Source organism: Lygodium microphyllum, chromosome 24, assembly GCF_053477565.2.
Source record: "Lygodium microphyllum isolate KBCC chromosome 24, Lygodium_microphyllum_v1.1.10, whole genome shotgun sequence".
NCBI classification, from domain to species: Eukaryota; Viridiplantae; Streptophyta; class Polypodiopsida; order Schizaeales; family Lygodiaceae; genus Lygodium; species Lygodium microphyllum.
Window position 1 is genome coordinate 75,947,037 of NC_141158.1, and position 26,163 is coordinate 75,973,199.

The following is a 26,163-nucleotide window of genomic DNA, read 5'->3' on the forward strand; positions in this document are numbered from 1 at the left end:
CTTGACAGTTAGGCTTTTGCATTACATGCTTTGGTTCGTGACATATGCTATTTGGTTCGTGTATGCCATACCGACATTTGGAGCTTGGATTTGGATGTATTTGAGCATTCCCGGCTTACTTGATCACTGATCTTGGTTGCTATTTGGATGTCATTGAGTTGACCGAGAGCTTATTTGGGCTTATGTATTGCTTCATGGTTAATACGACCGGTGCTTCATGTATGTCATGCTCTCTCAGATGCGCTTGATGCATTGACAGGGTCACTTATCACTGGTGCTTTCTCTTGGGTTGTTTGAGCTTCTGAGCTCGCTTTGTACGCCTTTTGTGCCAGTGGGAGAATTTTACATGCTTTCTTGACCTTTGACAGTTGCATGCTATTGGAGCACTTACATGTATTTGGAGCAGTTTATGTCTTGAGCAGCTACATACACATTGAGACTTTGGGATCATACTCCGATCTTTATGGATATGCATTGATGTACTCTTGGTTCACAGGATGCTTATGAGCTGAGTCTCATATTTGGATCTTTCTCTTTGAGCAGATACCTATTTGTGTCAGGTTTTGGCAGTTACAGGAACACTTTGCCTAGAGTGTCTGGGGGTGTGCCTTTCACTGGCAGATGTTATTTTGACATGCTTGGTGTTGAGCTCATGTTCTTTTCACTGTCATTGGCCTTGCTTATGTCCATTTCATGCCGGCTTTGGACCTAGCATTGTTTTGCTTGACATTGGATCCTATTTTGGGACAGTTTGCTCTCTAGACTGCATACCTGCAATTTATTACAGCAAGCAGTTATTGGTGGACTGAGGTGTACTTTTCATGCTGAAATATCCTGATTTGGTGTACCGCACCTAGTACTAAGTGGGCAGCCACTTTTGGCACACTTTGCTCGCCCTTTGGACCCCGTTTTGGTCATTTTTGGGCAGTTTCTGTAGTAAAACAGCAAGCAGTTTTGGACTGTTTGGGCATTTCCAGCCTGCATAATGGCGTCATCTTCGCATGATAGTGCCATCTTTAACATTACAAAGTTGGATGGTACCAACTACTCTTACTGGAAGAGTCAAATATGGCAGGTTTTGGTGCAGAAATCTCAGATTAAGCCACTTCGGTTGAGTGGGGAGCAGCCTGAAACTATGGACAATGACGACTGGCTTGAACTTGATGAGCTATGCAAGTCCACGATTGTATTGTCTCTCACTGAACAGGTACATTATAATGTATTTGAGGAAGCACAGAGTGCATGGGATCTATGGAATAAGATCAAGAATCTTTATGATAAGAAAAGTCCGGCGAGTCAGATGTACTGGTTGAAGCAGCTTATGGATCTGCGCATAAAGGATAATGCGACTATGTCTGCTCACTTGAGCCAGTTCCATGCTATACTGAAGAACCTGACTTCACAGGATATCACCTTTGGAGAGGAAGTAACTCCTCTTTTCTTGCTTGGAACTCTGAATGAGTCATGGGATGTATTCCGCACTGCCCTTTGTGCCTCTAGTGCTACTCTAAAATTGGCAGATGTTGAGAGTGCTCTTCTTCAGGAAGAGGTGAATCGCAAAAACTTGGATGCCTCTCGTGGTAGTCATGCTTTGACAGTTAGAGGCAGGAATGACAGGTATGACCGTGGTAATGGCCGAGGCCGTGACTCGCAGAAGGGTCGGTCTAAATCTCGTGGTGGCAAGTCGCGTAGTAAGTCGCGTGGACGCAATGCAAATGTCACTTGTCATCATTGTGGGAAAAAGGGCCATATTAGACCACAGTGTCATGAGTTGCGCAATGAGAAGCGCAAGGATAAGGGGAAAGATAAAGTGCAGGAGAAGTCCTCTGATCGCAGCATAGTACCTGCGAAGTCCAACGTCAAGATTGAGGAAATTAATGTCACGCAGACTGAAGAGTCCGATGGTGGTGATGAGTTTATACTTGCAGCTAGTTCTTCTGATGCTTCACACTTGACTGAGACACCTAGTATGTATGCACAGTGCTGGTTATTGGATTCAGGTGCGTCCTTCCATGTGATGCCTTACCGTGAGTGGTTTCACTCTTACCGTACTGTGTCTGGATCAGTCAGACTTGGAGATGACAGGTCTCTTGATATTGTGGGCTGTGGAGATATTCAGTTGCAGTTTTCCACTGGCAGTTCCTTTTTGCTCAGGGATGTACGTCATGTACCTGCGCTTACGCGTAGTCTTATGTCTACAGGACAGTTGGATGATGCAGGATTTCATGTCTGTTTTGGGGATTCTACCTGGAAGATTACCAAAGGCAGACTTGTGCTTGCTAGAGGCGCCAAGGCTGGCAGCCTCTATCCTCTTGTTGTATCTGGGTCTTCTGTAGACCATGTTTTGGCAGTGGGCTCTATCCCACATGTATCACTTTGGCATGCCCGTTTGGGGCATATGTCTTTGAAAGGAATGAAAATGTTATCTGGTTTGCAGTATCTTCCGCCTTTGGATTATGCATGTTTTGACTCGTGTGATCATTGTCTTTATGGTAACCAGAATAGGTCTACGTATAAGAAATCGGGTAGGCCACGCATGAGTGAGCCCTTGGCATTGGTGCATTCCGATGTTTGTGGGCCTATGCCTTGCATGTCTATGGGTGGCGCGAAGTACTTCGTTACCTTCATTGATGATTTTTCTAGGAAAGTGTGGGCTTATCCCATAAAGCAGAAGTCCGATGTCTTGGCAGTTTTTCAGAGATGGCTTGCTCTTGTTGAGAACCAGACTGGGTATAGGATGAAATGCCTTAGGACAGATAATGGGGGAGAATATGTCTCGCATGCTTTTGAGCGGTTTTGTGATGACAGGGGTATTAAGCGTCAGTTGACCGCCCCTTACACCCCACCCCAGAATGGTTTGGCTGAGCGCATGAACAGGACTATTCAGGAGCGTGTGCGCTCTATGCTTAGCCATGCAGGCCTACCCCCGAGTTTTTGGGCTGAGGCAGTTAGTACGTCAGTGCATGTCATAAACCGATCGCCTTCCAGTGGATTGGATTTCCAGGTTGCAGAGGAAGTTTGGGCTGGTAAGCCACCCTCTTATGCGCATCTCCGTGTCTTTGGATGTGAGGCATTCTGCCATGTGCCCAAGGACAAGAGGAGTAAATTGGATCCAAAGAGCATTAAATGCATATTCCTTGGCTATGGTGAGTCAGGAGAGATGGGCTATCGCCTATGGGATCCGCAGGCGCGGAAAATAGTACGCAGCCATGATGTCGTCTTCCATGAAGACAAGATGCACAGGCAGCCTGAGAAGGTGGTTGAGATCCGCAGAGTGATCTTTCAGGAGGAGCCTAAAGCTCCAGCACAGCCAGTAGTACAGCCTGCAGCAGTTCCTCCACAGGGCCAGGATGTTGGACAGGTAGTTAGACAGGCAGCAGAGCCTGCGGTGAGACGGTCTGCTAGAGATAGACGTCCACCTGACAGATTTCAGCCCTCTATGCATTATGTTTTGGTTACAGATGCAGGAGAGCCTTTCACTTATGATGAGGCTATGCGCAGGGGTGATAGTCACTCCTGGGAGAGGGCTATGCAGTCTGAGATAGACTCCCTGCATAAGAATGAGACTTGGGATTTGGTTGCCTTGCCTAAGGGCAAGAAGGCTTTGCCATGCAAGTGGGTGTACAAGCTGAAAAGTACCCCTGGACACCCCAAGCCGGCATACAAGGCTAGATTGGTAGCAAAGGGTTTTAAGCAGGAACATGGTGTGGACTTTGATGAGGTCTTCTCTCCTGTGGTTAAGATGACCACCCTGCGCTTAGTCTTGGCTTTGGTTGCACAGCTTGACTTAGATCTATATCAGATGGATGTCAAGACGGCTTTTCTACATGGGGACTTGCATGATGAGATCTATATGGATCAGCCTAAGGGCTTTGCAGAACCTGGCAGGGAGCACCTAGTGTGCAAGTTGAAGAAGAGCTTGTATGGCTTGAAGTAGGCACCTAGGGAATGGTATCATAAGTTTGATGCCTTTATGCAGTCACAGGGCTACAGCGGGAGTACATTCATAAAGTCCTTGAGCGCTTCCGCATGCAGGACGTAAAGCCTATTGGCTGTCCATTACCTTCTTATGTGAAGGTATCACAGGCCGATTGTCCGCAGACAGATGAGCAGAGGGCCGAGATGGCCAAGATCCCTTATGCATTAGCCGTGGGCAGTTTGATGTATGCCATGATAGCCACTCGTCCAGATATTGCACATGCAGTTGGTGTTGTGGCACGCTATATGGCTACACCTGGCAGCAGACATTGGGATGCCGTGAAGGGTATCATGAGGTACCTGAAGAGCACAGCAGATATGTGTATTTGCTATGGCAGCCAGGATACAGGGGTCGTGGGGTACACTGACTCCGATTATGCAGGACATGCAGATAGTAGGAAGTCCACTTCTGGCTATGTATTCACCTATGCTGGAGGGGCTATCTCTTGGATGTCCAGGGTTCAGAAGTGTACGGCTTTGTCTACCACTGAGGCCGAGTATGTTGCAGCCACTGAGGCTTGCAAGGAGGCCATATGGTTAAGCCGTCTAGTTGCTGACCTTGGGATTGATGCTACACCTACACTGCATTCGGATTCTATGAGTGCCATTCAGTTGGCTAAGAATCCGGTCTTCCATGCGAAGACGAAACACATTGAGGTGAGGTATCACTTCATACGTGGTGTCGTGGAGGACAGGTCTGTTGACCTTGTCAAGATCTCCACTGACGAGAATCCTGCAGATTTGCTCACAAAGAGCCTCACTACTGAGCGCTTTGCCTTCCTCAGGAGGTTGATGGGCGTTGGATGAGATGTCACCTTTCCTCATCCCTTGTACCTATGTACATTTGTACTGTCTTTTCTTTTTCTTTTCTCTCTCACTAGGGCAGATTCGCCTTTAAGTGGGAGGTTGTTGGGGGTAAAGGCGCCTCCGCCGTGCCGCCCCGTGTATTACTACACTGACAGTACCCGCCACTGCACACTGCAGGTGGCGGGCGCCCGTCACGTCACTTTATTCTTTATTCTTTTAGTGACAGTTTGAATAAAGGAAGGCCCGGTCACACATTGTGACTGCTGGAGTTCCCATTTCTTGTCTCTCTCTTTCTTGCTCTTGCTCTCCCGCCATAGCTCGCGTGCAAGCTTCGATCCTTCTCACCTTTCACATGGTTTGATTTGTAATCATATCCTCTATCATGAATTGCTATTGAGTTTGAAACAACCACCAAATCTTTCTTTCTCCATTTTGCAAAACCACCTACAACATCATGAACCTTCATTGCATCAATTGTTGGGAATGGAAAATACACTGCTACATTGAAACATTTATCAATAGCCACTGAAATATATCCATCTTCAAGAGTTTCTTCATGGCATGTCTCATTTGGATGTATTGCATGCACTCTACCAAGTGCAACAATCTCATGATCAACTAGCAAATTCACAGTTTTTCCAAAATAAAGTTCGTTATTTATGATACCTGTACAAGTGAGAAAATGGAGAATTTATCATTTGTATGTTGTCACCTCTCAGAAAAGAAGAAAATAGTGATGAAATTGCTAAATACAATGAAGTATCAAATTTCATTGAAACAAAAAAAGTACTTAAACATTAGACAGAATGAGTCCAACTTCCATAATAGAAAGTATTAATGGAAACATCGTACAGAAAGATGGGGATAGATTTGACCATATGGCGAAAAACAAACTTTCTCATGAATTATGCTGCCCTAAAGTAAATAAGAAAAGTTTCTTCTATTATTTTTAGTTGCCTTGATTTTATTTTATTTTATTAGCTACTCTTTGAGTAAGCAAAAACTTCATTGTGTGTTCTCATTGGGAAAAGATATAGCAGATGTTCAAAACTTGTACTATATCTATTCAACATGAGAACCATGATTAAAATTATTTATAATGTGCATAGGAAAAGATTTAGCCACCTGGTCAAAAATCTATTGTATGTATTCCATACCATAGCAAATATAAAAATTATTTGTGATTCCCATAGGAGAAAACATAGTCAAATGATTGAAACCTTTGTTATATGTATTTCACATGACAAAAAGGATAAAAGCTCATTGTGGTCTCCATAGAAAAATATTTAGCCAAATGGTTAAAACTCAAGCCAAATACATATAACAAGGATAAAAGTTCATTGTGATCTTTATGGAAAAAGATTTAACCAAATGGTCAAAACCTCTATTGCAACTATTTTACACAAGACTTAGGATTAAAACTCTTTGTAATATCCACAAGAAAAGATTTAGCCATATGGTCAAAACATGTATTTAACCTAGATGATAGCAAGAATAATAATTTTTTGTGATGTCCATAGAATAAGATTTAGCCAAATGTTCAAAGCCTTTATTGTATGTCAACAAGAATAAATAATTTATGTGATCTCCATTGAAAAATATTTGATCAAATGATCAAAACCTTTATTTCATGTATTCCACATGACAACAAGGATAAAGATATTTTTGAGAAACTTTGACCTTGTGCTTAAATGTTGAAACCATAATGACCTCTATAGAATAGGAGATTTCATTTCCTATGACACAAAGTTATAAATATTGAGGAAATTTGTTAGAGAGAGAACTAGGGAGAGAGAAAGAGGAGAGAGAAGACTGCAAAAGAGAGAGAAATACTGCAGGAAGAGAGAGAATAAGACTGACGACGAGAGAGAAAGACTAGATTTAGAGAGAGAAAGACAAGAAAGAAGGGGAAGCCATAGAAGCTGTGAACAAGAAGGGAGAGAAAGACTGTAATTGTATTAATGTGTCAAAAAGATGTGAAAATTTACATCTTCTCTCCTTTTATACCAATGTTAGTGTGGCATGGCATAATATCAATGTTATTAACACTAATTTGTGATTCCCAGCTTCTTACAATCCATCCCTTCCCAAAAGTTTTTGTCATAAAAAACAAACCTAGAAACAACTAGAAAGAAGATGGATAGAACAGAGTACTACTCTGTTTTTACAGCTTACAAATAGGAAACGAATGAAGTATAACCGCTACATGAGCTGAACTTGAAGAACGGAAATAAGCCCCAGCTATATACATGATTTTAAATACTTCAGAAGTAAATGGAGCCATAAAGTCTTCAACAGATAATCCCGAAACAAAGTAGACAGCTTGCTGAGTAAACAGACCCTACTGGACCAAATCTGCCATAACTTTTGGTAGGAGTGTCCAAATGAGATGTACCATATATCAAAACGAAGCTCTTGAAGAGTACTTTAAGCCCATATAGATAGCTTAACTTTGAAAATTAGATATGATAAAAACTGTTCTAAAACAGCGTGCTGTCCTGAACCAGCCTGCATCATTACTAGCTCCATAAGCAATCGGCTTCAGCCACCACCAATGTCTCCCTCAAGTATGGATACTCATCTAATATAGAATCAGGTCTCCAAGAATCCTCTTCAGATGGTAAACCTCTCCATTTGATCAAATATTCCACAATAGAACGTGATCGAAGCTTCTTTTTACGCTGACCTATAACAGCCTTTGGGATGTACTGAATAAGACCATCTTCATCAATGGGTGGTAGCTCATCAACTATATCCACTGGATTACCATAATAGGGCTTGAGCTGACTAACATGGAGGACGTTATGAATCTTTGTAGAATAGGGAAGCTCTAGTTTGTATGCCAAATCTCCAATTCGCTTGAGGATCCTGTAAGGGCCATAAAACCTGTGGGCAAGCTTATTACTAGATCCATCTTTTAACATAGAGTACTTGGATTTGGGCACCTTCAACAAAACCAGCTCTCCTTCTTGGAACTCTAAAGGCCTCCTCTTCTCATTAGCATACATCTTCATTTGATCTTGAGCCTTCCTTAGATTCACCTTGCATTGTTGAAGAAGGATCTGCATTCTTTCCAACTCCTCCTTCCCATGAGGATTGATCTTTTCATTAAAGATGACTGTGGGTAAGGGCACCTTATAACCATACACAGCCTCAAAGGGTGAAACTCCTATGCTCGTACGAGTGGAATTGTTATAAGGAAACTCAGCCAAGTGTAACCAAGAATCCCATGAGATTTGGACATCATAGCAAAAATGACGAAGATAAGTCTCCAACCATTTATTAACTCTCTCAGTCTGTCCATCAGTTTGAGGATGATAAGCCGTAGATGGAGCCAATTTAGTGCCCATATATGTAAATACCGCCTGCCAAAAGTTACTCATAAACTTTGAGTCTCTATCATGGACAATCACCTGCGGTAATCCATGTAGTCTAAAAATATGCTCCATAAACTAGTTGGCCACTTGAGAAGCAATAAACTGAATCTTGGTTAGAATAAAATGAGCTGCCTTGGTGAGTGTGTCTACCACCACATGAATACTATTCCATCCCTTCTTGGTAGTAGGTAAGCTAGTAATGAAATCCATAGTAATATGAGTCCATTTACCCATAGGAATAAGCAATGGCTGTAACAAACCTCCCGGCTTATGGGTGCTGTCCTTATTTTGCTGACAAGGCATACACTTCATAACAAAGTCCTTTACATCTTTCCACAGTCCTTTCCAATAAAAGCTTTTACTGATCCTCTCATAGGTCTTGAAAACTCCTAAGTGTCCAGCTAGAGGCGAAGAATGTAACTCCTCCATAATTTTCTACTTAAAAGAAGAAGTAGAGGGAATAACAATCTTGCCTTTCCACCAAATAAGACCATTTCTAAGCTGGTAATGTGAGTTTTCGTCCATAAGACCTTGCTGTAATTTCTGAAAGATTTGGCTAAATTCCTCATCTAAAAGATAGGCCTCCTGTAGTTCTTCAATCTAGTCATTATGTAATTCTGTCATAGCTAAAACTTTGCAAGCCCACATACGAGAAAGAGAATCAGCCACTATGTTATCTTTGCCCCTTGTATGAGTGATGTCAAAATCATAATTCTGTAATGTAGCTACCCAACGACGTTGCTTTGGAGTGAGATTTGACTAAGTAAGGAAATACTTGAGTACCCTGTGATCACTATGTACTCTGAATCGACTGCCATATAAGTAATGGTGCCACTTCTTGATCGCATGCAAGATAGCCAACATCTCCTGGTCATAAACATTCATGGCCATTTCCTTATCTGTAAGATTATGGTTCTCAAATGCAATTACTCCATGCTCCTGAAGCAAAACAGCCCCAATGCCACGGTCACTAGTATCACACTGTATAGTAAAAGTTTATGTATGGTCTGGAGCCATCTTTATCAGCTGATGTTAAGGCACAAAATCCTACTTCACTTTTTAAGGCTATTGAGCTTGCGGAGCACTATGGAAGAAAGTATAGAAAAGAATCTTCATTTTAGCCTGGTTTTGGATAGCCAAGGACTGTTTTAAAGCAGGGAAAAGTTGGTAACACTTATGGTAGTAATCATGTGCCCAATGGGAGCTTATGGGTCTTCCAATAATCCCATTTCCATGACCATTTTGGTTAGATGGTTGAAGTGGGACTGAAGAGCCACTGTTTGAATAAGCCTTCTCATTAACTTCTCTTGATGCCATTTGCAACTGCATGAATTTAGAAATTTTTTCCATAAGTTGTTTATTGGATTCCAACAACTTATCAATAGAAGCCTTGGTTTGATCAGTAGATAGAACCATCTGCTCCATTCTTGACAAGTTGGCCTCATGTCGTTCCCTATGTATTTGTTCATGGGCACACAAAGTATTATTGAGTATACTGACTTCTCCTTGTTGTTGAAGCTCTTCAGGGTTCTCTTGAAGTGTACTATCCATCATGGAATCCCTGATTTGCTGAGCATAATCTTCATGGACCTTATTTTTGCCTTTATGTCCTGCCATATTAGTGCAGTCCTGCAATACCCCCTGTCAGAAAAATGGCTATAACTTTTGCTAGGGAGCTCCAATTTCAGACATTTTTAGTGCAAATCGAAGCTACGAATTCCCTCTTCGAGATGAGCTATAGCACGCTATAACAAGTTTAGGACAGAAAATTCTGTAGCTGGATTTCAGAGTCTGAACTGTCCAGTCCTGTACCCTGTCTAGACCTATAAGTGCCCTATTTTGACCCTGTAGTGCAAGATAGTAATTCCAAATGGCTACCAAACCCTACAAAAGGGTATATAGGACCTGTGGGTACCCTATAGTACCTGCACCTGTGCTTCAACAATGAAGGGTGTACCTGTAACCACCTGTAAGTACCCTGTAAGTGACCTGTAAATTCCCTGTTTTACCATGTTTTGTTCCTGTAGGTACTTCAGCCCTTGGAAAGTCTTCAATCTTCAATTCTCCACTCGCTGTACTTGTGTGAGGGATAAAATGGCATGACAGGCTCCCTACATGGGCTCTGAATCACCAGGAGGTGGGCAAAGTTCCCCCCGAGTCGGTTGGTTGCACCCCTTCAGGATCTTCAATAGTGAGGGAGGGTCACCTCTTTTTTGTCCAACTATCTCCCCCGGCATCCACCTTTTTCCTCAGTGGGAATATCGACATGGCAGAGGCTAGTGTTCTAAGCAATCAGCATGATATGCATTTCTAAAATATTCATTTAGCCTTTCATGAGATGCAATTGAATAAGATTTTGAAAATTTGGGATAGGAGAAGGGTCTTACCAATGCAATTCAATGACTCACTGATTGCTAGTACTTACCCTTTTACAATATTTCAGCTTGGGTGAAAGAAATTCAACAAAACAAATCAAGGTTATGCATCAAACTGATCAAATCATACTTATGATGAAGTAATGATTGAATCAAAATGAAATTCAATGGAGTAGGCTGGAATCAATGAAAATTAACACTAATCTCTGATTTATTGATCAATCCAGTGAATTAATTGATCAATAATCTCCCATCAACAAGTGGAAAAGCCATTACAATTGGATTATTGAGAGATTTCAAAGATTAGTAAAAGAGAATACCTCCATTAAGCTTGAATAATGTGATTGATGTCACCTTCAATCCCATTGATGCAAAAGTTCTTCATAATCCCTCATAAATCTGTAATAAAGCTTGAAATCTCCATAGAATTAGCCCATACAAGCTCTAATATGATGAAATCCTTGAAGAATCAATGCTCCGGCCTTGCTTGAACACTTGAATATCAAAGATTCAAGCCCCTTGATGAAAAGCCCCAAAATAATCCTTCCATTTGAGCTCCAATGTCATGCATGGGCTGAAATCTCCTCAATGTCTTTAATCTTGGAGTCTATCCAGCTTGTACTTAGCATTAGAGAAGCCTTGGAGGTCGGGGAAGTCCAAAATTTTGAGAAATTTGAGCTTCCAGGTCTGTGGCTATGGCTGCCCTGCTGTGTATTAGGGTTTTGAGCAAAAGAATGGCTGATCAGGGTTCTTCTGTAGAGATAAAGATTGTTGTCAACAAGTGTTTGATGAAGCCTTCAAGACCTTTGATCAATGAGCTGAAGATTAGGAGCAGACTGAGCAAGGAGGAGCAAGAAAATCAGTGCAAATTTTGGCGCAAATTTCGGGCTGTTGTCTCCTCCTCCTGAAGCTTAGGCAACAAAGAACCTTTGCCCCATGCTTTGGCAGTGAGAAATGTTCAATAGAGAGAGGTATTTGGGAATTTCTTGACAACCACCATGGAAGCTTCAGCCAAAAGCTTAAAATAGAGAGAAGAGAAGCTCTCTTTTGAAAAGTAACTGTAGTTTAGCCTCTAACTAAGCCCGATTAACCATCCTTTACCCTAGTTACCTCCATTTTTGCATGAAATTTGATGACATCCTACCATTTAAGCCATTATCCACCATATCTGACCTTGGATATCTCCAGATGTAGTCTCTTACTAACTATAGATGATCTGCAGCGCTCCACTAGTCACTATCTTGTACCATTTTTGTCTGAAATTGATTTTGAAATAGGAAAATGGCACTGAAAATGGAAGAAAAGAATGGATCAAAGACTCAAGCTCTGATACCACTTGTCAGAGAGAGAACTAGAGAGAGAGAGGACTGCAGAAGAGAGAGAAAGACTGCAGGAAGAGAGAGAAAAAGAGTGATGAGGAGAGAGAAAGACTAGATTTAGAGAGAGAAAGATAGGAAAGAAGGGGAAGCCATAGAAGCTGTGAACAAGAAGGGAGAGAAAGACTGTAATTGTATTAATGTGTCAAAAAGATGTGAAAATTTATATCTTCTCTCCTTTTATACCAATGTTAGTGTGACATGGCATGATATCAATGTTATTAACACTAATTTGTTATTCCCAGCTTCTTACAAAATTTTAGCATCAACTAGAAGCTATTTGAGAAGGAAAGATAATTTTTATCATGATTAAATATTTATAAATCTTATACTACCTGCTTGTTGATAATAGTAAAATGTATCATATTACATTTTATTTTTAAGTTATACTATTTTAGTCTAAACCATGTTATATTAGTATATCGTACTATGTGTATATTATGGAATATATTATCAAAATATATTTTAAAAATATATATATTAAATTAAATTATTAATAATTAATAAATATAATTTAAATATATTAAATCATATTTTGTAAGATTATGTATATTTAATGTATCTAATATGTAATGTGTAATATCATCGAGGATTTTGAACCCACCTTAGTGATAGTTCGAGAGTAGAATCTCTAGTAGGGTAGGATAGAGAGTATGTAGGTAAAATCTCTAGCTGTGGAAATAGGGGCAATATCCCAATGGTGGGTTCTTAAGGAGGGGCGAGGGGGAAGGAACTGGTCTAGGAGAAATGCCCCTGGTACGAGTTTGAGGGCAATGTCTTCCTCGGTGGAGGTTTGGGAGTAATACCCCCAGTAAGGGTTTCGGGATAGCGCCCGATGTAGGGTGTAATATTCCGCATTGAGAGAATAAATGGGACTTATCGAAAAAAAAATTAATTCCCCCCCCTTATCCCTCCAGCTAACTGACGAGCTGGAGGGGGAGGGGAATAGAAGGAGCTGGTGGAGCCTTAAGAGGGAGGGGGACCATGCGTGTTGACACGCCATGAGGAAAGATCCACCTCCCTTCCACTATTTAACCAAGGGGAGGGGGGGGGGGGGGGGGGGGGCGCTTTACAAGGGAAAACAGGGAGGCCATGAGAGAATAGGATGAATCTATCGCCATGAGCGTGCTGCTGCTAAGGGAGGAGGAAGGCCCCACTGCCGTAGAAGGAGTCATGACTTTCGGACAGTCGTGAAGGAAGGAGGAGCTGGGTCGACGCCACTGTGGGGGACTCCGCACTGCGCCGCTGCCTGAAGCCATATGTCATCCCCAGACGCCTACCCCTTGCCCGCCGTCAACGTCCATGTGGATCTTCAGTTTTTTTGAAGCCTTGGAAGCTTCTTAGAAGCTTCCAAGGATTGGGCCTCCTAAGCCCCCTTTTCTGTGGCTTGGGACTACCATCCCCTCTGAACTCCCTCCTAAGACCCTCCCTTTTTGCACTAAACCAAACCCCCTTCCCGGTTTTTCTTAGAACCTTTTCATCCCCCCCCTGGGTTTTTAAAACCCTCAAGTCCCCCTTCCTATACCCTTCCCTTACCCTTTCACCCCCTCCCGGTTTTACCCCATTTGGAATCTTTTCACCCCGTCCCGGTCTTAAGGCCTTAAACCCTTCCCGAGGGCCGTTAAATCCCCACAACCCTTGGCCTCATAACCCATAAATTTCCCCCCCCCCGTACCTAAATCTATAAGTCCCTTCTTGTGTTAAAACCCCGTGTTTTTCTCCCCTCATATTCTTTTTTTTCTTAACACACCCCTAAGCCCTTTCTAACCCCGTGCTTCCTTTTCCTTACACACCCTTTTCTCTCCCCCCCCTACTATAAGCCTTCACCCTTCACCTTTCCCTCTCACTCCGGGTTAAAATCCCAAAAACCTTTACTACTCTAAAAATTCCATTTCTATACCTTTTACCCCAAGCCCAAAGTTCTCCAAAGGTTCATGTGGTTGCAAAGCCACACTCACCCATAACCTTTTTGTCGTGTATATACCCTATAGGGCCTTCTTAGGCTTTATAAACCTTTCCCTCTCCGAAGAAGCTAAGACTTTAAAAGTCTTATTATCCCCTCTCGTGGTCAATCTATTGAAAAGCTCCTTGCCTCAAAAGAGAGACGGTGGAAATCCGAGAAGGAGAGTAAAATCTGCCTTCACATCCGAAGGATTACAACTGCGATGCCGCCTAAGAAAGTCCAAGGAGTAGCTACGGGAGGGTCATCTCTCGGTATCCATGTGGATATCTCACCTTAAAGCCGGGTTTTTTTTTCTTCTTGGTGTTAATTTGGTTTTAAGTCGATCATGCAAAGAAAAATTGTTAAGGATAGGATATATTTGTTCGAGTTATTTTTAACGAAGGAGTTAGCTTATGAATGACAATGTATACAACTTAGCTTTCTTCAAATCGCATCAAGCATTATAAAATTACAAGCAAGATTAACCATTTACTATAGTAATATATTCCTAAAGTGTAGAAATTATATCTTGCACCATTAGTCTTATTCCTTTCGCAACGATTCATGTAAATAGCTAAATTCAAGAAAGGTTTCTTTCGATGCTCAAATTACTAGGGAGTTATCTTTGCTAGTTGCACATCTTAGCAAGGAAATTGTTGTTATTTGACATGAGTTCATCTTTAAAGAAAACAGAAGTTAAAAGTTAGGAATTAACAAGTATAAAAATTAGATATACGAATTCATTTGGAAAGAAAATGTAAAAGGGGACTGCTGGATGACACTCTATTAACACTTTTCCCCTGCTATTTGAGGACTTGGGACTAATAAAGTGTGTATACACCAATTTCACAGCTAGGCCTTTTTTTCGTCCCTAGGAGTATTGTCGCGCTTTGTATCACCTTGGCATTATGCTATATGCCAAATTAAACTGTATTGATTGGGAAAGTAAATTGTCACAAGGATAGTAAAACCGTGACAAGACTATTAATATTACCTTCCAAAAGTTAACTAAACCAATCTAAACATAGAAACATTCATACCCTAAACACTTGACTACTTTCCTTACTGTAGGGACAATAAATTCATAAAGATAAGAAACTAGGGTTTGTCCCTAAGGTTCTTAAATGAAGAAACCCTGGGCTTGACATTCATCAGCTTAAAGAATCTAAACAGATTATTCCATCGCCGGACTTGCGCAACATGTATGAAATCATTTTGTGATTGATTCACAAGGAGAAAAGGGAAAAACCCTCATCAAGGACGGCAGATCCTTACGCAAGTTATCTTGCAAAAAGACGTATTTTTGGATATCCTTCTAAATAAGGAAAATTGTAAACCAGAAACTAGCATATCTAAGGTACCTTAGGGTTAACCAAGTTGGGTATACCCTACACCGGAATATAAGGGATCTTGCCAAGTTACAAGACATCTTGTGAACGACTGTTGATACACTCAAAAAGGAAAGAACACTTCCTTAGCAGTTTGCCATACAACTGGGTTGATTAATGGAAATGTCTGTGCTTGCTAGAGATTTTAGGGCTCTGTTTGAATTATGAATTACAAATTAATTAAGTACCTATACTTGAGGTTGAAGGCCTGAAGGGAGAGGTAGCTTCAATTACCCCTGACTGCCTGCCTGACCCTAACCAAGGGGGTTGTTTGACCACGCCGGGAACGTGGACCGAACCCGCCGCGAGAGGTCTCTCCGTTGAGTTCTACTTGGAGCAGGAGGACGCTTGGGTGCCAGGGGGGGCTCTGGCCGTAAATCCCTCGCCTTCCGGGTCCTGCACAAGAGGCTAACGTGACTTGGGATTGGATCTCGAGGCCCGCATACTAGTTGATGGGCAGAAGCTTGGAATAGTGATCCCTGGAGATTACTGGTTAGCCTTCGGGCAGATTATGGAAAAGCCTACGGGTGAAACTCCTTGTATTTCAGAGATAAAATGATGAAATGTTAAAAGAACTTGCTTGATGTTATTTTTCTATGTCACGTGATAAGATTACGTGAAGGAACCAGTGCTTAACAAGGTTAATTAAAGAAGCTGATTGTTATATGTCAAATTAATGTGTTGGATAATTACATAACTAAAACAAACCGAGGAAAGTGCGGAGGATGGGCCATGGGTCCGTCCTACGGTTGGGTGGTCCCGATTAGCTGGGAACTTTTCTCAAAAATCTCGAAGAACAGCGGAATGATCATCATCATCAAAAAGAATAACGAGAATGATGACCTAGAGTTACATCTTACCCAATTTACGCTGTTTTAGGGGAACGGAATGGGACTATGCCTTATGGCAGAGAGGTTGAGCTTTGCATCCCTCTCGTTTCCCATTCTCCTTGAACCAAGTGCAGCGTGAATCCGCTTCGGACCTGGCGTTTCTGCGTAAAGTAGTTCGCTCGGGTCTGACACTAGTTGCTGTTATCTAATGACCCCTTTAGGAAAACCCTAATTCCGTTCGATCCTAATGGGAACGGCCAGGATACTTCCGCTACGTGGCAGACGCGGGAAGAACTAGATCGCAAAACCCGTAACATTCCATGGGAGTGTCGGGCGGAGCTTTCTAGACATCCTTTCCGATGGACTGCTAAGACATGTCCTGGAGGATACTAGGGGACACGTTACAATTGCTATCAGAGCCGACCAACAACGGAATTGTTTTTATGAGATCTCAATAAAATAAAAGAAATTGTTGCTGTCCAAATATTTCCTCATCTTCAATGCTGTCTTGCAGAACTATGAAGCGTAGAACAAGTTTTTGGTGTTTCGGGTCATGTTTATGACTGCAATGCATTCTCCGCTTTATTGACAAAGAATTGGGATGATGAACATCCTGCAGCAGATTTATAATCCATCACCTTTATACATAGAATGAAGATGGACGGGGTCTTCAAGAATCTACTACATAGCTGCCCACCGGTTCGCTTATCTACAGACCAACCTAAAGAGGATCAAGTGGTTGGAAGACTTGAAAGTCGTGAAGCTGTTCATTTTTGTGGAAGCTCACGTAAATTCGACTTTATATATTCAAGGTCGGAGGGTTGAAATGAACTCATATGTATATGAGGAAGTAACCCGTGTAATCCCAACCGACAGGATTAAAGTGTTGGGCCACCATGAGAAGCATGGATTCCAATGAAAAGGGTATCCTGAACTTCCAATGAATTATTGATTCCTAAAGATCCATGACCCAAAACCCTACTATTACACAGTTCCTGTAGACAAATGCAATACAACGTTGTTCTCCCCAAACTGAATGTAATGATTGGATTATCATCACACGAGACGTTGTATAAGGCTACGCCCATGTAAATATAAATAAAGACTTCTTTTATCAATATCTGGCTGTGCATCAGAGTTGTTAAAAAGTTAATTAGCTTCATTATTTACGAGATAGCTGAACTAAAGATAAGCTAATGTCAATTATCATATAATAACATTAAGAAAACTTTTATGCAGGCACAACCCCAAGTACAAGTTCCAAATTCGCCCCCTACATCAAGTACTGCTGTGACCCAGGAGAAGAAGTTCCTCCTCAAGCAGATAAAGCCACCCGAGTTTGATGGGAGAGGCAGATTCGTCCAGTCTGATGCTGAAATTTGGATTGAATCTATGGAAGATTACTTTGAAGCAGCTGGTACTGCACCTACAAATCAGGCCATGCTCACCAAGTTAAAACTCACCGGCGAAGCCAGACTTTGGTGGAAACAATGGTGCAGGGATCAAGGGACTTCAGAGGGGTCCGTTACCTGGGAGAAGTTAAAGAAAGCCGTGCAGGGGAGATATTTGCTACCTGCATATCGTACTCAGAAAATGAATGAGTTCTACGAGCTAAAATAGCTAGGACTCACCCTTGATGAATACTACTCTAAATTTGTCTCACTCTTAAAATATGCGCCACAGATGGACACGACACACCAGGTGTCCAATTTTTGCACAGGCTTAAATCCACCCGTAAATACCCGTCTCGAATCCATCAGATCTGCAGGATGCACTTATTCGAGCGGCGCCTATAATTCAGGAAGTGCAAGCTAGACCAAGGGGTAACAAAACTTGGTCCTATAGTGACCCGAACAGAGGAGCATTCAGACATCAAGTGAAGAGAGTTCAAGATCACAATCAGGGACAAAGGAAGAAAGCAAGGACAAATAATGTCAACAACTTTGTTCTTACTCAAAGTAATGGCCAAAACCTCCGATGTTTCCACTACAACGAACCCGGTCACTTCAAGGGGCAATGTCCCAAGCTCAACGGGGGACATCGTCAAACGCCTTTCCAAGGTGCAGCTGCGGTCAAGGAGCCGCCACCCGTGGAAGAGGAAGAACTGCCTGCATTTCCAATAGGCAAAGATGTGAAGAAGAAGAAGAGGAAGATCGGACTATGGAAGCAGAATTCGAAAGAGCGACAGTCCATGCCGCTTTACACAAGAAAGGGCCGAATCGCCAGTTCTCGGTGATTCAAACACTGTCGGACTATCAAGGTAAAGGTTTCAAAACCTTGATTGATTGTGGCAGTACACATTCCTTTATCTCACCAGCATGTGCAAAAAGATTAGGAATAGCCACAGTAGAAGCACCTACCCTGCTTGTGGAATTGGCAAACGGTTGTGAGGTAACTTGTACTAGGCAAACTGCTAAGGTGGAATTCTTTCTGGGAGGAAAGAAGACTTTAGTCAAATTCAGAGTCATGAATTTAGGTATCCATGAGTGTCTACTCGGGATGGATTGGCTTAAGCCTAATGACGCCCACATTCATTGTGGAAAGGGTCAAGTTTCCTTTCGAAACTCTGAAAGGGAATTTGTCACAACTCAAGGTGAGGCAGGAGTGCCAAGAATCCAATTAGCCAAAGTATCTCGGATCATAAAAGGAGTTAGAAAAGGATTACCCGTTTACCTGATCAAACTCAACAAGTTAGATCAAAAGCAAGAGTCTCATGAAGGACCTTCTTGGCTAAAGGAATACGCTGACGTATTCCCTGAGGAATTGATTGAACTTCCGCCTCCAAGAGAAGTAGATCATGAGATTAGACTAGTGCCTGGAGCTGCACCAATTGCAAAGAGACCTTATAGAATGTCCATACCAGTAGCAATTGAGTTGAAGGAACAGCTCAAGCAACTGTTGGATCATGGTTACATTCGGCCTAGCAACTCACCGTGGGGAGCTCCAGTACTATTCCAGAAAAAGAAAGATGGGACACTTCGACTATGTATTGATTACCGAGGGTTGAATCAATCAACAGTTAAGAACAAGTATCCTATTCCTAGAATAGATGAGCTTCTTGATCATCTTCAAGGTGCAAAGATCTTCTCCAAGATTGATCTCAGGTCAGGTTACTATCAAATAAGGATCAAGGAAGAAGATATTCCAAAAACGGCCTTCAATACAAGATATGGGCACTTTGAGTTCTTGGTTATGTCATTCGGGCTTACAAATGCACCTGCCATCTTCAATAGATTAATGCAGGATATTTTTAGACCATATCTTGATGATTTCGTGCTTGTCTTCTTCGATGACACTTTAGTCTATTCTAAACAGGAAGAAGATCATGAACCTCAACTTCAGATTGTCCTTGAGACAATGAGGGCCCATAATCTGTATGCAAAAATGAAGAAGTGTGCATTCTTCAAGCGTCTGATTGAATATCTGAGATTCATAGTATCATCAGAAGGAATATCAGTAGACCCACAGCCAAAGTCAGAGATGTGCTTGAATGGCCAATACCAGTATCCGTCAAAGAAATACGTAGCTTTCTTGGCTTGATAGGATGATATAGGGTCTTTATCAAAAACTATGCTTTGATTGCAGCACCTCTTACAGACTTACTAAAGAAGCAGACTTCTATTACATGGTCAACTCCCGAACAAAATAGCTTCGACAAATTGAAGCAAAGTTTGGTATCAGCACCTATTCTAAAACTTCCTGACCTCAATAAGGAGTTCGAGGTAGTAACTGATGCCAGCATTCTTGCCTTGGGGTGTGTACTTATGCAGGAAGCTTTGGAGACACTACCTGTTGAGTAACAAGTTTACTCTAGTAATCGATCATAAGAGTCTCAAATGGATTTTTACCCAGAATGAGCTCAACATGAGGCAACGTCAGTGGATTGAAGTATTGGAGGAATATGATTTTGAAATCAAATACTGACCAGGGAAAGAGAATGTAGCTGTTGATGCACTCAGTCGCAAGGCATTCCTAAATTCCCTAATCTTGTAGAATCCATCAACGACCAGATCTCTAGCTACAAAGGTATCTATGCCAAACAACCCTATACTTGAACTAGCTAGAGAGGAAGCATGCCATGATTTGGCCTACCAAACAATGATAAAAGAAATATCTACCAAGGAGCAGAATCAGAAGTTGGAAGAAAAGTATCAAGAATTTTCCATTGATAATGGACTTGTCTACTACAGAACAAGGCTGTGTATACCGGCAAGCCAGTCACTTAAGTAGAAGATATTATGGGAAGCTCATGATTCTCCTTTTGCAGGACATCCTGGCTATACAAAAACTCTTAATGCAGTTAGGAAGAGCTACCATTGGGGGAGGCTTAAAGGTGACGTTCTCAAGTATGTCACTGAATGCTTGTCTTGCCAACGTATCAAGGCCGAACATGTCATGATGCTAGGGAAACTGCAACCGCTTGACATTCCCCAAATGAAATGGGAATTTATCAGTATGGATTTTGTTGTGGGCTTACCCCAAGTCCAAGGATGATACAATTCCATTATGGTTATGGTTGACATGCTTACCAAGGTTGCACACCTGATTCCATTAAAGACAAACTATAAAGCCTCCGACATTGCAAGATTGTTTATCAAGGAGATATTCAAGCTACATGGGTTACCTAAAAGAATCATTAGTGATCGAGATTCTCTCTTCACATCACACTTCTGGAGAGCTATCTTTGAAGCTATTGGGACTCAACTCTGTTTTAGCACCGCCTACCATCCCCAAACGGATGGACAAACAGAGCGAGTAAATCAAATCATTGAGGATATGCTTAGGGCATACTGCTGTCGAGAGCCAAAGAGGTGGATTCAATACTTGCCATTAGTTGAATTTTCCTACAATGCTTCTTACCACCATAGCATTCAAATGACCCCTTTCCAGGCATTGTATGGTCATGATTGTCGAAGTCCCCTAAACTTTTCTGATCCAACCCTAAGAGTTGAAGCTTCAAGACAAATGTTGGAGGACATGGATGATCAAATAAGGTCAATAAGACAAGACATACAAGCAGCTAAGGATAGACAAAAGGCATATGCAGATTTGAAACATCAAGAAAGAGTCTTCGAAGAAGGAGACATGGTCTTCATTCGGGTACGCCCTAAAAAGAGTTCTCTATCCCTAGGAGAATGCAAGAAGCTAAGTCCAAGGTATTGTGGGCCATATAAAATCCTCAAATGCCTAAGACCCAATGCTTATAGATTGCAACTCCCTGAGAACCTAAAGGTTCACAATGTATTCCATATCAGCCTATTGAAAAAATATGTACCCAATCCTAATCATGTACTTGATGACCAACAAATTGTAATGCCTAGTCAAGGAGTCCTTGAACTAAGGCCAGAAAGGATCTTAGATGTTAGGGAAAGACAATTAAGATCTAGAACCTTGAAAGAATGCCTTGTCCAGTGGAAAGATTATCCCAAAGAGGATGCCAGTTGGGTAGATGAAGGCACTCTCAACCATCAATATCCCTAGTCTATCTCGAGATGAGGACATCTTGATTCCTCCAAGGGGGAGAGAATGTAATATTCCGCATTGAGAGAATAAATGGAACTTATCGAAATATTTTTTAATTCCCCCCCCCCCCTTATCCCTCCAGCCGATTGAAGAGCTGGAGGGGGATCTTTCCTCATGGTTAAATAGTGTTGACAGGCCATGAGGAAAGATCCCCCTCCCTTCCACTATTTAACCAAGGGGGGGGCCGCTTTTCAGGGGAAAACAGGGAGGCCATGAGAGAATAGGATGAATCTATCGCCATGAGCGTGCTGCTGCCGAGGGAGGAGGAAGCCCCCGTTGCCGTAGAAGCAGTCACGACTTTCAGACAGTCGTGAAGGAAGGAGGAGCTGGGTCGACGCCACTGTGGGGGACTCCGCGCTGCGCCACTGCCTGAAGCCATATGTCATCCCCAGACGCCTACCTCTTGCCCGCCGTCAACGTCCATGTGGATCTTCAGTTTTTTTGAAGCCTTAAGAAGCTTCCAAGGTTTGGGCCTCCTAAGCCCCCTTTTCTGTGGCTTGGGACTACCCCCCCCCCTCTGAATTCCCTCCTAAGACCCTCCCTTTTTGCACTAAACCAAACCCCCTTCCTGGTTTTTCTTAGAACCTTTTCATCCCCCCCCCTTGGGTTTTTAAAACCCTCAAGTCCCCCTTCCTATACCCTTCCCTTACCCTTTCACCCCCTCCCGGTTTTACCCCATTTGGAATCTTTTCACCCCGCCCCGGTCTTAAGGCCTTAAACCCTTCCCGAGGGCCGTTAAATCCCCACAACCCTTGGCCTCATAACCCATAAATTTCCCCCCCCCCCCCCCCCTCGTACCTAAATCTATAAGTCCCTTCTTGTGTTGAAACCCCCTTTTTTTCTCCCCTCATATTCCTTTTTTTCTTAACACACCCCTAAGCCCTTTCTAACCCCGTGCTTCCTTTTCCTTACACACCCTTTTCTCTCCCCCCCCTACTATAAGCCTTCACCCTTCACCTTTCCCTCTCATTCCGGGTTAAAATCCCAAAAACCTTTACTACTCTAAAAATTCCCTTTCTATACCTTTTACCCCAAGCCTAAAGTTCTCCAAAGGTTCATGTGGTTGCAAAGCCACACTCACCCATAACCTTTTTGTCATGTATATACCCTATAGGGCCTTCTTAGGCTTTATAAACCTTTCCGTCTCCGAAGAAGCTAAGACTTTAAAAGTCTTATTATCCCCTCTCGTGGTCAATCTATTGAACGGCTCCTTGCCTCGAAAGAGGGACGGTGGAAATCGGAGAAGGAGAGTAAAATCTGCCTTCACATCCGAAGGATTACAACTGCGATGCCGCCTAAGAAAGTCCAAGGAGTAGCTACGGGAGGGTCATCTCCCGGTATCCATGTGGATATCTCACCTCAAAGCCAGTTTTTTTTTCTTCTTGGTGTTAATTCGGTTTTAAGTCGATCATGCAAAGAAAAATTGTTAAGGATAGGATATATTTGTTCGAGTTATTTTTAACGAAGGAGTTAACTTATGAATGACAATGTATACAACTTAGCTTTCTTCAAATCGCATCAAGCATTATAAAATTACAAGCAAGATTAACCATTTACTATAGTAATATATTCCTAAAGTGTAGAAATTATATCTTGCACCATTAGTCTTATTTCTTTCGCAATGATTCATGTAAATAGCTAAATTCAAGAAAGGTTTCTTTCGATGCTCAAATTACTAGGGAGTTATCTTTGCTAATTGCACATCTTGGCAAGGAAATTGTTGTTATTTGGCATGAGTTCATCTTTAAAGAAAATGGAAGTTAAAAGTTAGGAATTAAAAAGTATAAAAATTAGATATACGAATTCATTTGGAAAGAAAATATAAAAGGGGACTACTGGATGACACTCTATTAACACTTTTCCCCTGCTATTTGAGGACTTGGAACTAATAAAGTGTGTATACACCAATTTCACAGCTAGGCCTTTTTTTTGTCCCTAGGAGTATTGTCGCTCTTTGTATCACCTTGGCATTATGCTATATGCCAAATTAAACTGTATTGATTGGGAAAGTAAATTGTCACAACGATAGTAAAACCATGACAAGACTATTAATATTACCTTCCAAAAGTTAACTAAACCAATCTAAACATAGAAACATTCATACCCTAAACACTTGACTACTTTCCTGACTGTAGGGACAATAAATTCATTAAGATAAGAAACTAGGGTTTGTCCCTAAGGTTCTTAAATGAAGAAACCCTGGGCCTGACATTCGTCAGCTTAAAGAATCTAAATAGATTATTCCATCGCCGGACTTGCGCAACATGTATGAAATCATTTTGTGATTGATTCACAAGGAGAAAAGGGAAAAACCCTCATCAAGGACGGCAGATCCTTACGCAAGTTATCTTGCAAAAAGACGTATTTTTGGATATCCTTCTAAATAAGGAAAATTGTAAACCAGAAACTAGCATATCTAAGGTACCTTAGGGTTAACCAAGTTGGGTATACCCTACACCGGAATATAAGGGATCTTGCCAAGTTACAAGACATCTTGTGAACGACTGTTGATACACTCAAAAAGGAAAGAACACTTCCTTAGCAGTTTGCCATACAATTGGGTTGATTAATGGAAGTTTCTGTGCTTGCTAGAGATTTCAGGGCTCTGTTTAATTATGAGTTACAAATTAAATAAGTACCTATACTTCAGGTTGAAGGCCTGAAGGGAGAGGCAGCTTCAATTACCCCCGACTGCCTGCCTGACCCTTACCAAGGGTGTTGTTTGACCGCGCCAGGAACGTGGACCGAACCCGCTGCGAAAGGTCTCTCCGTTGAGTTCTACTTGGAGCAGGAGGATGCTTGGGTGCCAGGGGGGGCTCTGGCCATAAATCCCTCGCCTTCCAGGTCCTGCACAAGAGGCTAACGTGACTCGGGATTGGATCTCGAGGCCCGCATACTAGTTGACAGGCGGAAGCTTGGAATAGTGATCCCTGGAGATTACTGGTTAGCCTTCGGGCAGATTATGGAAAAGCCTACGGGCGGAACTCCTTGTATTTCAAGGATAAAATGATGAAATGTTAAAAGAACTTGCTTGATGTTGTTTTTCTATGTCACATGATAAGATGACGTGAAGGAACCAGTGCTTAACAAGGTTAATTAAAGAAGCTGATTGTTATATGTCAAATCAATGTGTTGGATAATTACATAACTAAAACAAACCGAGGAAAGTGCGGAGGATGGGCCATGGGTCTGTCCTACGGTTGGGTGGTCCCGGTTAGCCGGGAACTTTTCTCAAAAATCTCGAAGAACAGCGGAATGATCATCATCATCAAAAAGACTAACGAGAACGATGACCTAGAGTTACATCTTACCCGATTTACGCTGTTTTAGGGGAACAGAATGGGACTATGCCTTATGGCAGAGAGGTTGAGCTTTGCATCCCTCTCGTTTCCCATTCTCCTTGAACCAAGTGCAGCGTGAATCCTCTTAGGACCTAGCGTTTCTGTGTAAAGTAGTTCGCTCGGGTCTGACGTTAGTTGTTGTTATCTAATGACCTCTTTAGGAAAACCCTAATTCCGGTCGATCCTAAGTGGCAACGGCCAGGATACTTCCGCTACGTGGCAAACGCGGGAAGAACTAGATCGCAAAACCCGTAACATTCCATGGGAGTGCTGGGCGGAGCTTTCTAGACATCCTTTCCGATGGACTGCTAAGACGTGTCCTGGAGGATACTAGGGGACATGTTACATAGGGATTTGGGGGCAAAGCTCCCAATGGGGGGTTTAAGCGGTAGGGCCCTTGGTGGGGCTATGCGGGCAACACCCCTAGTAGGGGGTTAGGGGTAGTGTCCCTGATGGGGGTTTAGGGGAAATGCCCCTAGCGGGGGTCCGAGGGCAGTACCCCCGATGTGGGGGATTAGGGGAAACGGCCCCAACAGGGGGTCCGAGGGGCAGTGCCCCCTTGTCGGGGTCTGGGGGCAACACCCCCAGTGGGGGTTCAAGGGCAGCGCCCCTGGTGGGGGTTTGGGAGCAACGCCCCCAACGGCTTGAAATCTTTAATAAAATTAAAAAATAGACACAAAAATAAGATCTAAATCTACTTGTATTGCGTAACAAGTTATGGTTATTCGAATAGCTTGATACATTAAATGATTTGTTTCATGAGTCGGTCTTTACAACTAATCATGACGTTTTTCAAAATGAGTTTCTCTTCCCCTCCCTCTCTCTTCCACACAACTCTCTAACCTGAGTGTTTTCTTTGTTGCGTTTTTACAGTTGCAGGTTTCGCATCTCTGATCCTCTGCGTTTTTATCTCTGCTCTTGTCGCCCCTCTCTTATTGCAGGTGTTGCAGCCCTAATCTTTGGCGGTTCTATCCCCCTCCTCTTCTTTGACTACTCTCCACTGTTTCATTTTCTCAAACTGAAACAGATTGTGCAGTGCTATTTCTGGTTCGAATCAGGGTATTATGACAAAAAATACGTGCGTCTTCAAATCAGAAATCTTGCTCCAAGTCTTCAGCAATTCAACAAGGTAGTGAATGATCGCCAGTCCACACCGTGCTTGCTCCTACTTCACGGGTGATTTTTGTTACATTGGCACACATTACTGATCTACTAATTACAACTGG